The sequence below is a fragment of the Rhinopithecus roxellana genome, chromosome 16, assembly GCF_007565055.1.
Source record: "Rhinopithecus roxellana isolate Shanxi Qingling chromosome 16, ASM756505v1, whole genome shotgun sequence".
NCBI lineage: Eukaryota > Metazoa > Chordata > Mammalia > Primates > Cercopithecidae > Rhinopithecus > Rhinopithecus roxellana.
The window spans coordinates 12,540,562-12,556,333 of NC_044564.1; the positions used below are offsets into that span (position 1 = coordinate 12,540,562).

Sequence of the window (15,772 nt, forward strand, 5' to 3'; positions counted from 1 at the left end):
GCAATGGGTAAGTCCAAGTTTTTATTCTTTGCGCCTAAGAGGAGACTGTGTCTGTGAGGTGAGTCCTAGGGTGGCAGAACTGCCCCACGGGTGCTCCAGAGACTGTCCTGAGGGAAGGAACTGCTCTGCACGGCTCAAATGAAAGACTGGCATGTCAGCCTGGCGTGACATTTTATTGTCATGTCCTGACGCTGGCCTGTGTCAGTCACCGTGAGTGTTCTCTTTTCATCCTTTTATTAAAATGAACAGCATTCAGTGACCTCTGCAACCCTGTGCTAATAGAAGCAGAAAGGTTATGGGAAGATTGCTTCAATATTAGGTTCCCCTAGTCCAGATAGGCAATCTCCGATTTTTATTTCTTATTTTCTACTGAAATAGATTGAGGGTCACACCGCAGGCATAGGACGTGGTCTGGGTGGACTTCGGAGTCAGGTGGGTCCTGGCTTCGGGCAGCCTTGGGCAGGTCATTCACTTTCTCTGTCTCAGGTTCTTCACTGTAAATCCGGCAAAATGAATGAATCGTGCCTGTCTCCCAGGGCTGTCAACACAGTTCAACAGTAATAAGCACAAGACAAATGCTAGCTATCAGCCGGGTGGTCCCTGTCCCGCTCTGCCCACCTCAAGAGGCCCTGACCCGTCAACCTTTGAAACCCTGACCTCCCTCTGAGTTCGTGATGACGAGGCCTCTTGCCTCTGTCTCTGCGCCCACAGTATGTGAGGCAATGAATGAACGAATGTAGGCATGGCTTGCATTTGCTCAAAGCTGTGAAGAAGTGCTTTGGCTGAGAAAGTAAAACCCAGATTAGGAGTACTCTCTGTTAATGCTTCTCTGGAGTAAAAAAATCCCTGCAATGGAGGAAGGCTCTGAAAGAATAAATCCTCCATAACTCCTGTCTCGTTTCTCCTCCGCTCTGTGGCAGGATTTGTCAGGTTGATCCGTGATACACAGAGGGAGCTGGGAGAGACCCCTTGACGGGTCCCCAAGTGCCTCTCAGCACCATCTCCTCCTCATCCATCATCCACGATGGCTCTTAAAGAATGAACACATCAAGCTTGCTGTCACAACGTTTTAAAATGTTGCAGTAATTAAAAACCACCAGTAATTTCTTTTCACACAGATGAGGCTGTCTTTTCAAACCAGGGCAATAGAAACACCCCACACGTTGCACACCTGAGCCCGCGCACACCCTCCCACTCTGTCCGCTGGCACCCTCTCTTGCCCAACCCTCTCACCCTCTCTTGCACACTTTGGTACCTCGTCCTTCTCCTGGTCCCATCTAAAAGACATCCAATCTAACAGCCCCGGGATGCGAGGCACACTCTGCCTATTCAGCATCACAGAGTAATCACAGTGACTAGCAGTTGCCCATCTCTCAACAGTGTCTTTTTTAAAAATTCATCTCTTCTCTAAATGGGCTTGGCCTTGACCTGCACAGATCATCTGCAGTTGAGTGGACTCAGGTTCAGAGACACAAACGGATCAAAGGGGCTGTCGCTGGGCCCAGTCAATCAACTGCAGAACGTCTTATGGCTGCAGGCTAAGAGGAGGAAACAATTCAACAACCAAACAAAGGTTAATCTAGTAACTGCCGCAGGGCCCAGGTAATTTCCATAAGTACGTGCCAGTGGAAACAGCAACCACTTCAATAGTTTGGCCTGGCACCAATATGAGGAAGAGCTTGGAAAACCCAACACAGACCCCCTTTCATTGCCCTGAGATCCATAGAGCAGCTGAACGGAGGTCGGTGCTGGGGGCCGAGGGGCACCCACACAGACCAGTGAGCAGCTGCCCCTTCTGGAGTCTCACAGACTTCCAATGCCGAGCGGTCCCTGGGTGCCAGCTGTGCTGCAAGTGGACAGCCAGCCTCTGCCCAAACATGTCTAGAGACGGCGAGCTCGCCCCTTCCAGAGGGTTCCCAGAAAGGGAACGGGAGAAGCTCTTGGGCATCATTCTTGTGACTCTCCACATCCTGGTAGAAACTTTATTCCTCGAGCACTTTGTTCTTTCTGCCTCTGTAGAATTAGACTCAGCCATCAACAGCAGCTGCTCACATCCTTTGTTCCCAAGCACGTCATTCCCGCCATACGAATATGTGGGGGACTGTGCATGGGGCGCAGGTATGATTGGAATCTCAGGGTTTCCCTGCCACCGCTGGTTTTGTTTTTTCCTCTATATCCAGCCAATGAGCACCTCTTGGGCACGTACAGATCCCTAGAGAGAAAGAAAGGCTGATGCCTCTTCTTCAGGAGGCTGTAAGTCTTTGAGCAATGAGGCTATCCACACTCGACTTCAAGAAACCGATGCGCGCAGAGGTCCTGCTTGTATAGTGTCAGGATGATCTTACGCAAGCCCCGTTTGCCCTAAGTGGTAAATGAACCTTTGTAAACTGCCACCCATGAACCAATGTGTTGGGAGGTGTTCAACCAACTTGGCCATCTGTTGAATTTGAGTTATATTCATGAAGCTCCGTTGTGGAACGATGCTGGTGGTGGGGACAGAGTAGCTGCCATTGGCTGAGGTTGCCACACGACTAAACAGCTTATTGTAGTGGATGGAGCACCAGTCCGGCGGCGGAATGTCGCTCCTCCCACCCCCAGGCCTGTTTTTGGCCACCTAAAAGAACTGCGTGTAACTAGGATCCTTTTTTTTTTTTTTTTTTTGCACGCACCAGGAGAACTTGCTATTTAGGGAATCCTGATGATGAATTGTTTTTATAAAGTCAGACCAGAGACTCTTCCTTGTCTTTCTCTCCCCCCACCCATTTTTATTTTCTGAAATTGGTTTTTGCTTAAAATCAGGACATGCTTTTGCACATAAATAACGAGTTTGGTGGTGACCATCTGGCATTGCGATCCAAATGAAATCTGTTCAGTGTAGTCACCTCTTTGCTGGCTGTGTGACCTTGGCCAAGTCACTTCACCCCTTTGTTACTCTCCGTAAAGTGAGGGTAATGCAGGCACCTACTGTACATTGTGTGGGTAATATTCAGACCTCTTTCAAATAAAATGGGCTCCATTTTAAATAAGGTTTCGTCATCACAGGCATCAGGAACACATCTCTCTGAACAGCACGGGAAAGAAACCAGCATGTCAAGAGGCTGAGAGCTACAGAGTCTGAGCTGGTTCCACAGAGGTTTCCAGCTGCTCAAATCCATAGCTGCAGGATTCTGCAGAGTTTGAATAAAAAGTCAGCATGGGGAGAAGTGGAAGGGCATTGAGCTGGTTGATAAAGACAGGGCTTGGTAGTGATGTTGCTTTTAAAATTCTTGGCACACACTTGCAACTCTCAAATAAAAAACAAGTTGCTCAGTTGTCATAATGGGGATTTTGACTAAAAATGATGATTTAAAGGATTCCTGTGTCAACTCCTAGGACATCGATTGGCTGACTGGTTTGCCTCTTCCTCCTGGCTCTCTCTCTTTCTGCCTTTCTCTCTCCTTATATGGAATTTCTATCCATGTTTACCATCCTTTTTTTCTAGGTGGGGCTGGTTGGGGAGGATGTGGAAGTTCTGGAAGAAGGGGATTAGGAGCAATGGCTTGAGAATCAGGCAGATCCACCTCAGGTCTGCTGCTGTTGAGCCTAAAGTTTTCACCTGCAAAGTCAGGGTAATGACAGTATCCATATCTCGTCGGATTGCTGAGACTAAATGAGGCAATGCTCGCACAATGTTTAGCCTTGTGTCTGGCATGCATTAAGCACATAATGAGTGATGTTTATCATGAGACAAGTGCCTGGTGGGAGCAGGTACTACTCACAGTTAATTAATGAATCAAACACAGCCCCTGGTCCCTTAGGAAATGAAGCAGGTGATGTTTAATTATCCTGCTTGGAAGAGAACAAGATACTCACAGGGCGCAGGAACCAGCTTTTCCCATTAGTTAAGAGGAAGGAGGACTAGCCTGGTTTGCTATAAGAAAACTCTCTATGGTTAAAGCGACATGACCAGCCTGGAGAAACTCAGCAGGGGCCCTTGCTTGGGGCCCCAGCAGGGGAGGCAACAAGCTGGACATTTGGAGCATGTCTGTGTGGTGCGAGCACTCATTCTCTTACCCATGGGCAAGTGGCTCACCCATCTTGCTCAGCCCATCTGTAAAAGGGAAATGGACTCCCAGCACTTTACTTTTCTGTCTGTCCTCAGTATTCTCATGTCTAGAATGAGGGTGAAGCAAGGTTATGGTTACTATCATGATGTTTCTTATAGAGAACTTAAAGGTCGATCATAATGAAAGCACACATTTAAGGCCAGACATGGTGGCTCATGCCTGTAATCCCAACACTTTGGGAGGCTGAGGTGGGCAGATCACTTGAGATCAGGAGTTCAAGACCAGCCTGGCCAATGTGGCAAAACCCTGTCTGTACTAAAAACACACAAAAAATAACCCAGGTGTCGTGATGCACGCCTGTAATCCCAGCTATTCAGGAGGCTGAGGCAGGAGAATCACTTGAACCCACGAAGTGGAGGTTGCAGTGAGCTGAGATCATGCCACTGCACTCCAGCCCGGGTGACAGAGTGATATGTCTCAAAAAAAAAAAAAAAAAAAAAAAAAGCACATATTTATATGGTGCTTTCCTACCAGGCACAGCTCTGAGTGCTGTACATGTTCTAACACAAAAGCCTTCCTAACATTCTTAACACCAGATTTCTCTCTGTTCAGGGTCTCCGTGACTGCAGCCTCAGTTCGAGGACCTGCAGAAATAGGGGAATACCTCCTAGGGCACTCCTCTCAGGAGTAGGAGCCTTAGGTCAGAAAGGTCTCCCTCGTACCTAGCCCAAATTTGCCTTGCTTTAACGTCTAGTCGTTGGTCCTAGCTCTGTGCTTTGGGGTCAGGGAGAAGGGATCTTCTCCCCTCCCCCGTGGATGTGGGAGAGATCTAAAGGCAGCTGCCATGCCCCAAACACCCTCCCACGGGGAGCAGACTAAGCCCTGCCCCTCCTCTCAATTGCTCCAGGATTGCTAACTCAGAGAAGGGAAATAAATAGTAACAAAAGCGAGCATTTATTAAGCACTTGTGGTGTGCCGGGCCTCGAAACATCATCGGATTTCATTCTCAGACCAACCCTAAAGGTGCTGATGTTAACTCCCCATTTTAAAGATAAGAACCAGCCGTTCAACCAGGGTAAGGGACTTGTCCCACTGTGGATAAGCAGCAGCTTCGGCCTGACTCCAGATCCCAACGTTGTGGAAGCCGGAACGCCACAAGAACAGGCGGAGAGCGGAGGGAGCACCGCAGGGCGCGGGCCGGGTTGGGGGTGCCCCCAGGCCTCCAGGAGGTCGCGCGGCCCCGGGAGAGCTGACGAGCCGTCAGCACCAGGGACAGCTCCCCGGGCCGCTCCCGGCATCCCCCGACGACTGCGCGCGCGGGCCGGTGACGCGCGCTCCCCGCCAGACTCGGGCGCGCGCCCTCCCCGCCAGCGCGCGCCCTGCGCTCGGGACCAGGCTGCAGCCGCGCGTGCCGCTCGCGGGGAGCCAGCCCGGGCGTCCGGAGTCGCGGCTGCAGCGCGGAGCTGGCAGGGGTGCCCGCCCGGGCACGCAGTCGCCTCCCCGGGGGCCTCCAGGGCCTCTCAGCGCTCGCCTCGCCCGCCCAGCCCCACCAGGCGCCACCGCCGTGGCCTGGGCATGAGCGGCCGCCGCTAGCTGCGCCCTGCCCGGGACGGACGCCCGCCCGCCCCGTCACGTGCGCCCAAGTCCTCGCGGCCGGGGCAGCGCCGTTCCCTTGCTTCAAGGTAAGGGCCGAGCGGGCCGCGGGTCACGGGGTGTGGGGCAGAAGATGCAGGCTGGAAAGCTCCAGCTGGGTGCCCACTCGTCCAGAGTGCCAACTGCAGCCTGCCCCGGCTGCCTCGCACCAGGTCCCCTGACCCAGCTGGCGTCACCCATCCCCTGGTTTCCACCCTCCTCCCTGAGGAGGGGACTGAGACCCAGGTGGGCACGAGGGCCTAGGGAGAGGCGGGGGACCCACTTTAGGAAGGGGGGCTTCATTTCCCTCGGAACAGTGGCCTGGGGGCGGGGGGACAGTGGGGAGGGAAAGTTTCCCAGAAGAGCCCACTGGAAACCTGGCCCCCTTCTTTTCCTGCCGAGAGCAAAGACTTATTTGTTAAGCTTTGCCTTCCGCCAGAGCTGGTGCTGCATTTTCATCCCATCCCATTCACCCAACACCCACGAGAAAGGGGCCTTGGCCCCACTTCACAGATGCAGAAACTGATTCTTAGAGAAGTTTGGTCTCTTGCCCAAGGTCACAGAGTGAGGAAGTGGTGGAGCTGACCTCAAACATGCCAGCCTCTCTCACCACCACCTCACACCTTTGTTAGGAATCTCTGCTTCAGTGACAGGTGGGGGGGTGCCTGATTGACACTGGGTTTCCTCGGCCAGAAAGGAAAAGACTGTACACATCAAAAACCCAAGAGATATTCGACATGAGTCCTCCGGACTCCACTGTCTTACCCCACTCATGTCCTGTCCTCCCACGGCCAGGGACTGCCTGGTCCTGCCAATGTGTGTGTTCTGTAGCAGCCCCAGTGGCTCTGAGACAAGAAACTCAAGGGTCAAATTCATGGAACCTCCTGCAGGGTAAGGGGAGTATCCTTGAGGCCTGAGCCTCAGCATTCATCCTGGCACCTTCCCCAGGAAGTAGGAACTCAGGAGAGCCAGTGAGCCACCTTGCCAGCCTTCTCCCCTGCATTTCCCTCAGCCCCTGCCAGCCCAGGCACTTCAGGGCTTCTGGGGAGAGCAGTAATTGCCAACCCCAAAAAAGTTCAGGGTTGCTTGAAAAGCACCTTTGCCCATCTTCCCACCTTCTCCCTTTTATAGAATAGAGTGGAGTGGAGGTGACCAGGGCTCTACCCACCTGAGCAGGTGAGAACCAGCACTTCCTGGGCTGGGCAAGGGCTGGTTTTAACTCTTGGTGCACTGACTGCAAGCTTCCTAAACAGCTTAGGTGCTGGCAGCTTGTGAACAAATCTCACCCTAAGGCTTGGGGGCCCAGGAAATGTTGGGTTTTGTTCATTTGGTCTTGCACTTGCCGGCAGTTTGTTGAGCATCTGCACCACGCTATGAAAAAGACCCACAGGGCAGTCTTTGTACCCTGGATCCAGCTGGATTCTGGGTTCCCTATCAGCTGAGTTTCCAACGGGCCTGGCTTGTCTGGACTTACTCGGAAAGCTTGGAAATGGCTGCTGAAGGATTTGGGGGTCTGGGAAGGATCCACAGGCTCCCAGCCTCAGTGCCCCAGTTGCATGGGGAGGGAGTGGGAGCCCCAGGGTGCATTGCTGGACTCTCAGGACCTACCAACACCACTCAGAACCTGGCACACAGAGGTGTTGCAGCTTCTCCAACCTCCCCTCTCCAGCAAGTAGGTGAAGGAGCCCCACAGAGCTCTTCCTGCCCTTGAGGCTGGAGTCCCCAACACACGTCTGTCATGCCGGTGCCATCAGCAAACATAAACAAGGGTGCCTGGGGAAAGGTAGGCACAGATGGAGAAGCCGGGACTCCTCTGCTGAGTTCTGTCCACCTTTCTGGGTGACCTTGGGCAAGTCACTTTCCTCTCTAGACCTCAGTCTCCCATCTACAAAATTATGGGGTGGATCATTTAATGTCCCCTCTGAGCCATTGCAGCTGTGTTCATCTAAGCCCCGGATGGAGTGTGGAAGCTGAGAGGAGTGCGGTTCCTCCCTTTTTGCCATGGTATTGAGGGAGTGCAGAGCGGTTTTGAAGTCTTCGGACTGACCCGAGCCCAAGCCCCCAGTCCCTGCCAACCCTACTCCCTACTCACGTGATCACCCCCGTTTTGTATATTTAGGGGCTGGCTCTATATTCCTGACTTTTCTGGTGCTGGTTCTGGGTGAGGCTTCACAGCACGCGGACCCACTCCTGCAGTGAGACCTCTGGCTCCTGCCACGTGGGCCTGCCTCTACAGCCTCATGACAGCCGGTTCCAGCGAAGAATAATTACAGCACTCGGGAGGGGAGAGATTTATTTCATCTCAGTCAATTACCTCTGACTCTAAACTCTTGGGGCAGGAGGGGAGGCAGAGTAGCAGCCGGGCGCTTGTTCTGTCCTCTACTCAGCTCCTGGCCCCACTGCCACTTCCCTCTTCAGCGTAGCAAGTCATGATCTATGTGTCGGTAAAACGGCAATTTGTGTAGCAGAGAGAGTGGATTCCAGGCCAGACCACGGGCACATCCCTCCACATCCCCATCTGCAAAAATGAGGGTGCCCCTGCCTTCCCTGCTGGCACATGGGACACCAGGGCAACCGTGAGCCCGGCTGAAAGGCTTTTAGACACCGAGAGCATGTGGTCCCGGGGCCCACCCTACAGAGGCCAGGGTGGGGCTGGGGGGCTTCTCTACCAGCTGCTGCCACACTTGGCGCTGGTCCTTCTTGCAGTGTCTCAGTCCTTTTGGATTTGCTCCAGAGGGGATTTGATGAGTTCTGAGGCCTCAGTGTTTGCCAGCTCCCTCCCTCCACTGCCGAATCCTCCCACAGGCCTTGGCCCAATCCCCGCTTGCTAGGGGTTGCTCGAGAGAGGAAGGAATCCTGTTGCCCCTGGGGTGATGTGGGCTGGTGGAGGTAGAGTTCAAAGCCCGGCTTTGCTGCTTTCTGGCTGTGGAACCCTGGGTCTGAAGGTCTTGGGCTGAAAAATGGAGACTGTGCCTCCTCCTTCCCTGGGGCCTCATCAGTGAAGGAGGAGGCCAGAGAGGCAGGTGGGATCCAATTCCGTCAGGCTTGTAAGCCCTGCTCAGTGGTTGGACTTTCTGCCGAAGTCCACAGGAACCAGGGCCTGTGAGCCTGGAGGGACACGGTCACCTCTGGCCTTTAGGGACCCTCTCTGGCTGCACCATGGGGAATGACTTGGAGAGGGAGACCTGCAGGCAGGAAGCTGGGGAGGAAGGGAAACTATGGGGGCCTGGACCAGGGTGGTAAGAAGAGGGCAAGTGACAGGCATGTGGGGGGCTGGATGTTTGTGTTGGGATGATGGGAGATGGCCTAAGACTGCCCAAATGTCACTCCTATACTACTCCCTTAAGTCAGGCTCAGGCAGTGCCGGACACTCAGGATGGGCTACTTATAGGCAGTGAGGATGTGACCCCAGGGGCCTGGGGGAGGACTGTTATTTCAGCAGCAGCTCAGTGTCAGAGCCGTCATTCCACTGGGCTGGACGTTACCGCCTGTGCTCTGGGCGCTCCCAGCCCTCGGGGAACCGTGCCTGTGGGAGTGGGTCCCTGCCGGTCCGAGCTAGTCACCTCTGCCTTTGTGCTCAGTTTTCCCAGGTGGCAGAGGTGGAAGAAGGCTGCACCAGCTGGGAGGCTCCAGTGGAGGCTGGGCAGGGACTGGGACAGAGGCCCCAAAACAAGCCAGGCTCCCGGGGCTGCCACCTCGTCCACCACATTCCCTGGCTACTGAGGGTGGCAGTGTGGCTGAGTGGACAAGTGCACAGCTTCTGTAGCTGAGCAGAGCCATGTTTCCATCCAAGCTGTGTGTCCCTCATGAGGTTACTCAGCCTCTCTGGGCCCCAGGTTTTTCATTCATAAAATGGCAATCATTACATCCGCCTCAGATGTGCCAGCTTACCTCCCAGCCAGCAGACCGGGAGAAGAGCCCAGGCCCGGCCAAGCCAGGTGCCAGGTGCACCCCACGCAACCCCGACCCGTGCTCACTTCCTCGCTCTGCTGTAAGGTGGCCTCAGGGCCCACAGGCCTCGGACTGCACCTGGCAAACAGGCAAACCCCACACCTTGGCTCCTGACCTCAGTGTTCACACACAGGCGTAACCGTCGCCACCTCCCTCTCTGTTCCTCGTGAGCAGGTCCACAGTTTCTGCATGCAACAGGCTGGCCCTTTCTGGGAGCTGGGCCTGCTGGCAGGTCCCGGGTCCCTGGAGAACCGTCCTCTCTCTTTTGTAATCATCCTCATTTGCATTTGCTGTATTTGGCTGCACTACCTTATAGACATCAATCTGAAATTGTGCTACTCCATATGGGGTTTGAGGACCAGCAGCAGCAGCAGCAGCCCCAGGAACCCATGAGAAATGCAGGTCCCCAGGCCCCCAGACCTGTTGTAACCAGTCCCCAGGTGATTCCTGTGTTCCGTGGAGTTTGAGACTCACCACCCACCACAGCAGAAAAGAGGTTCTATTTGCATAAAGCAAGGGTGACTGTCTCCTTCATGCTCCTTATATATTTAACTTCATATATTAAAGGGTGTTTGAATAAAATACATGCTTGCGGTAAGAGAAAAGCCAAGCTATTCAGCTTTTGTTCGTTGGTTGGTTGGTTGGTTGGTTGTTTTTACCCAAAGTAGAAGCCCACGGTTTCCTGGGTGTGGCCTGCCCCCCAGTGCTCGGCTGTGTCAGTGACGTGTGTGTCAGCCACACCGGGCACCCCCGAGGGACCAGTCTATGTGTGTTCTTCCCTGTCCTTTGACTTAACAGGTCTTGGTTGTGTCTGCATGTCGACACCCTAGTCTGTCATTGATTTACCTGGACTCCTGTCAGTAAACAGTCATGTAGGCCATCCACAGGTTTTACGTTTTGTGTGTGTTCATTTTATATACTCATCCACTCAAGTAATCACTCCAGGGAAGGATTTCGTAGTTGGACGAGGGATGTGCAGTGTGAATAGAAATAAATAGGCCGGGCACGGTGGCTCATGCCTGTAATCCCAGCACTTTGGGAGGCCAAGGCAGGCGGATCACTTGAAGTCAGGAGTTTCAGACCAGCCTGGCCAACATGGTGAAACCCCGTCTCTAATAAAAACACACACAAAAAAGAGCCAGGTGTGGTGGCGGATGCCTGTAATCCCAGCTACTCAGGAGGCTGAGGCATGATAATTGCTTGAACCTGGGAGGCGGAGGTTACAGTGAGCCAAGATCACACCACTGCACTCCAGTCTGGGTGACAGAGTGAGACTCTGTGTCCCCCCCCCCCCAAAAAAAAAAACAAAGAAAAGAAAAGAAATAGCAATGCAAAAGCAGCTGTCCATGGATTAGAAGATGGGTGCAAGGTAGCAGGTACCCAGATTCGAAGGAACGTATGCCCTGGGCTGGAGCAGGCAGGGAAGGCTTCCTGGAGGTGGGGCTTAAGCTAAGCCCTGAAGGATGAGTATACAGCGGGAAGAAGTCGGTGTGGCATAGACATGGGGGCTCCTGTCATCACCAGGAGGCAGGAGGACTAGTCTGTCGACTTTGGCTAATGAGCGGTGGCCCTGCTAAAGACGCCCCTGAATTTCCTCTACTCCCTTTGAGGGTGGGAGAGAACAGGCTGGGCCACTTCCCTGTCATCTCATTGGCTTTTAGCTTTCCAAGCTGCATTGTGGCTGGGGTTGCTTTTCCCGCGTGCTGTCCCCCGACTCTCATCCCCTGGTCTCCACTCCGCTCACCAGCCATGCAGACCCTCCGCTGTTCCTGCCAACGCATCCCCCTAGCGTTAGCTCTGATTATTTTGCCAAGAGTGATCTGAGGCTCTGGAGGAAAAGACCCACTGCGGTGGGACGCGCTGGGGATGCATTGGACCCACAGCAGTAGGAGGGGAGGCGTCTGGGAGTGGTTTCTCTGTAGCATTTGTCAAGGGCCTCACCTTTGTGTTTGAAATGTCATGTTTACATCCTGTTTTCGAGTCTCACTTGATTCATTACGGAACTTTACTAAGGCAAAATAAAGATGTTCATTTTCCCAATCTGAAGGCGAGCACCCACCCACCCCAGGTGCCCTTTCTCCCTGGGCCAACCTCTTGCGCCAGCCCCTCCTCTGCCCTGGAGCCCAGCAGACTCAGCTGAAAGGAGAGCCCGTATTTAGGGCCAGAATCCCATCTCAGGTCTCCCCTCGAAACGGTTCAAAACCAGCCACTGCTTTAAGAGGGCTGATTCTGGGATATAATGATTCGATTCTGATTCAAAGGAAGGCAGAAAAAAGCATCCAATATTTTACTAGAAAAATATCAGCTTCTCTGCAACATTGTCGACTGTGAGCTTCTGGTATTTACCTGTGTTTAGAGTTTGTTTGGTTAAACACTCATTATGCAGAAGCCTCCTGCCTCCGTGTGAACCCATTTACAAAATTAAAAATGTAGTCAACTTTAATTTTACCTTCATGGAACTTCCCACATGAGAGTTCCCTCTAATTACTGAACAGATCTGTATTTCAAAAAAAAATTGTTTTCCAACGCAGAGTCTTGAACAATCACTCGCGTGGTCTTTTTTGTCACCCCTGGGCTGTGCCGTCCTGTTCACTGCTGGCCCTTCTCTTCCTGGGAAAACGCCTATCATTGCCCAGGCGCCAGAAGGGAAGGGGGTAGCACTGGTGGACGGAAGCAGGGGGAGGGAGGAGCAGGGAGGGCACGTCCACAGAACCAGTCAGATGCTCTGAACAGTCGCAAGCGTGGGACCCCATAGCTCAACCCCACCAGCTGGATTCGAACTCTTCCAGCTGGTGAGCGTAGGCATGTTACTGAACCTCTCTGTGCCCTAGTTTCCTGGTCTATGAAAATGGGCCTGGCTCTTTCCCGCTTGCAGAGTGATGAGGACTCATCCATCATCACCCACGGGAGATCCCAGGCCCAGGTAGAAGTGTAGCAGATGGAACTTGTTATATTGCGGGGTCTTGGGCATGGCTGGAGGCAAGGCCTGCCAAGTGGCCCTGTGGCAGTGCTAAAACTCCCTGTGTGGGGGGGAGGGGGGCAGGGTTCAAACCCTGCTTAAAATCATTCCCAGCTGAGAATAGAACCCAGCCCCGGTGCAGCCTGTGGAGCCCCACCCAGGACAGACCCTGCCAGCCCCCAGCTTCCCTGCTGGTCCTCCCTGCGGTACTCCGTGTGCTGGCTACTGCCTGTTTCTGGAACCCTCAGAGTCCCTTCCTCCCCGAGGCTCCTCCCACCTACTCCCCTCTCTGTCTGAAGGACCTCCTGGCCAGTGCCAGGTCCCAGCTTTAGTCAGCCCTTCCGAGACATGCCCTGACGCCATGGTGGTCAGATGGCTGGGTGTTTTGTGTGGCTGTGGCTCCCCCGGACCAAGACACCCCATGGTTAGGGACAGAGATGGCGTCTGGTTTCCCATCAGGGTCTTCCCCATCAGGGTCTTCCCTCAAATGTTCAAAACCAGCAAAATGTCCTCAGGAAAGAAGGGACTTGCAGTGTTCCAGAAATGGGAGGCAAGCCAGCGTGTAGGAGCAATCCGGGGGGCAGCTGGGTCTGACCCGTGTGGCACCCGTCATTCTCCAGTTACGGGGGTTTCAGTAATCGGAAGGGAACTCCAGAGGGGGTGGGTCTCGCCTGGCCAGGCCCCTGGGGTTAATGCTGCTACTTGTATCGACAGCACGACCAGTTTCTAAAAAATCCTCTCATCTGCAAGACAGACCCTTTCAATAGCACGCCTCCACTCGTTTAAAAATGGCTGAGCCCAATTTCTTTAAAAAGGAAAATTAATGTTAAAAAAATTGCTCCAGGCAGGGTCTTTGCTAAAGCCTTGGTCAAAGACTGCTCAGGGCAGCGAAGTTACCCACACAGGTTACAGTAGAATGGCTGAGTTGGCTCCAAAGGCGCGCCCTGCCCAGAGAGCTCAGAGGCTCAGGAAGGGGGTCCGGTGGGTCTTTGTAACCCCTGTGCCTAGTACGGGGCAGTGGGTGGTCAGGGCTCCAGGAGGAGCGAATGAGAGTGAGGAATGGATGAAGGGTTGTCAGCTCACAGGCCCTGCTGACCTCTGAGGCCCTGCTCTCAGACAGCTTGCAGGTGGGAGAGAACTTGGGGTGACCTCAGGGAGAAACAAAATGTCTGGAGTTCAGCCAGGAACTCGAGGCAATGAAGCACCCTTCTACCCCCTACCAAGGGAGAGTTGAGTTAATGGCCTTGGATGAATTGTTATTTGCGAGGGGAAGAGGGGGTTAGCTGCGATTGTTCATTGAGCGTGCGATTACACCAGTTATCTTCCGAAGTCCCTTCCAAACCTAAGAGGAAAGGAGTCTCAGATTCTGAGCCGCCATTGGTTGCATGTTTTGATTTTCTAAGACTCTAAAATGTGGCTTTAAGATTCTGGGAGCCTGTGACTCCAGGAGCTTAGACCAACCTCTTCTCAAGCCCCATCAGTCCTTGGGCTTCCACCCATCCTTTTACCCTCTGGTTTCACTCCTGCTCCCACCCCGTCCCACTGCAGACCCCATCTAAAACTCCAGGGAACAAGCTGGGCCCAGCTTCAAATGAACTGCAGGAATCTAGAGGCCCAGCTGCAGGGGCCATCTGGGGCTTCCCTTATAAATACCAGGTTCCCTGGGCTCCACTGAACTGAGAGTGGGTGACACCACAGGAAAACAGGGGTACCGTGGCACACGGCCCTGCCCTGGCTGCCATGTGGGCCAGCCAGTCTCTTTGGGATGGGCCAGGCTGCTGGACTCTACCTTTGCCCCTGCATGCTGCTCTTCATCCACCCTCAGCACTACACACACACACAGACACACACACACACACAGACTACACTCACATGCACACAGACACATACGTACACAGACCACACTCACACATGCACACACACACGTATGCACACAGACCACATTCCCACACACACATGCACACAGACTCACACTCATGCACACACATTCACACACATGCACACATACACGTAGACCACACATGCACACGCACACATGCACACAGTTCACATGCACACAGACCCACACACACATGCACACACAAACTCACGCTTGCACATGCACACAGACCACACACACGTACACAGAGACACACACATGCACACAGACACACACACATGCACACATACGCACACAGGCCACACACACTCACATATGCACACAGATACACACACATGCATACACGCACACACATGCACACAGACCACACTCACATACACATTCACAGACACGCACACAGACCACACTCACACTTGCACATGCATACACATGCACACACACTAGCACACACATGCACACACACTTGTACACAGACACACATTCATGCACATATACACACATGCACAAAAACACACTTGTACATGCATACAGACCACACATGCACACACACACATGCGCATGCTCACACATGCACACACGTTCACACACATGAACACATGCACAGATACACATGCACACTGACACACATGCACACATACACACATATACACAGACACAGCTCACACACAGGCACGCACTCATACATGCATGCAGATACGTGCACACACACATTCACACATGCACACAGACACATGCATACAGAGAAACACACGTGCACACACTCAACACATGCACACAGACACATACATATGCATGCACACATACACCCTTTACACACTGACACACATAGACACAGACACCCACAGACACAGATATACAGACACACACAGAGGCAAACACACAGACACAGGCTTCAGCTGCTGTCAGGCTTGCAGTGGGGTCCCGGGACCCAGGTTCCCTTTGTGGCACAATGCAGCACCGTGTACTGGGAAGGGGAACCCAGAGGAGGCCTGGGAGGGCAGCAAAGCTTCCCTGAAGTCACGTCTGAGCTGAGAGCTGAGCAGGAGCCTGACCTGACCATGCGAGGAGTGGATGGCAGTTCTGGGTCGATGGAGCAGTGTGTGCAAAGGCCAGGAGGCAGAGGCGAACTCTGTGCAGGTGAGGCATTTAAAGGCCAGAATGGCTACAGCCCAGAGGCAGGACAGGAGGAGGGTGGGAGACAAAGCTGAAAGTGTGGGGCTCAGACCAGGTGGAAGCTGCCCCCAGGGCACAGGTGGGAGGGCCACTCACAGGGAAGGGGGGAAGGTCCCTGGGGGAGGGGGCGCT

At 53.6% G+C, this 15,772-nt stretch overlaps 1 protein-coding gene across 1 annotated transcript in view; it reads left to right on the top strand.

Annotated features, from left to right (window-relative positions):
* Positions 1 to 5,415: 5,415 nt before the first annotated feature.
* Positions 5,416 to 15,772, top strand: part of FAM163B (family with sequence similarity 163 member B) — a 33,735-nt gene continuing 23,378 nt past the window's right edge. The window contains exon 1 of the mRNA XM_030919073.1: positions 5,416 to 5,728. The gene's annotated coding sequence lies outside the window, so the exon portion shown is untranslated. The remainder of the gene's footprint in view (positions 5,729 to 15,772) is intronic.